Raw genomic sequence first — 484 nt, 5'->3', positions numbered from 1 at the left:
CCCAAGTGCGTCGATTTTTGGGTCGCCGACACAAGCTCGGGTCAAAAAAATTTTTTTTTCTCGGTGACTCAAAACATCAATTTTAGACTCCCCTGAGTATGAAAAGTGAAACGAAAATCATTTTTGAGAAGAAAAAATTTTTGTATGGGAGGGCCCCTGCTAGAACATATTTCCCAAGTGCGTCGATTTTTGGGTCGCCGACACAAGCTCGGGTCAAAAAAATTTTTTTTTCACGGTGACTCAAAACATCAATTTTAGACTCCCCTGAGTATGAAAAGTGAAACGAAAATCATTTTTGAGAAGAAAAAATTTTTGTATGGGAGGGCCCCTGCTAGAACATTTTTCCCAAGTGAGTCGATTTTTGGGTCGCGACACAAGCTCGGGTCAAAAAAAATTTTTTTTTCATGGTGACTCAAAACATCAATTTTAGACTCCCCTGAGTATGAAAAGTGAAACGAAAATCATTTTTGAGAAGAAAAAATTT

This window comes from Anopheles moucheti (genome assembly GCF_943734755.1).
Source record: "Anopheles moucheti chromosome X unlocalized genomic scaffold, idAnoMoucSN_F20_07 X_unloc_3, whole genome shotgun sequence".
NCBI classification, from domain to species: Eukaryota; Metazoa; Arthropoda; class Insecta; order Diptera; family Culicidae; genus Anopheles; species Anopheles moucheti.
The sequence above is the reverse complement of the archived record's forward strand: the minus strand, read 5'-3'. Positions refer to the sequence as shown.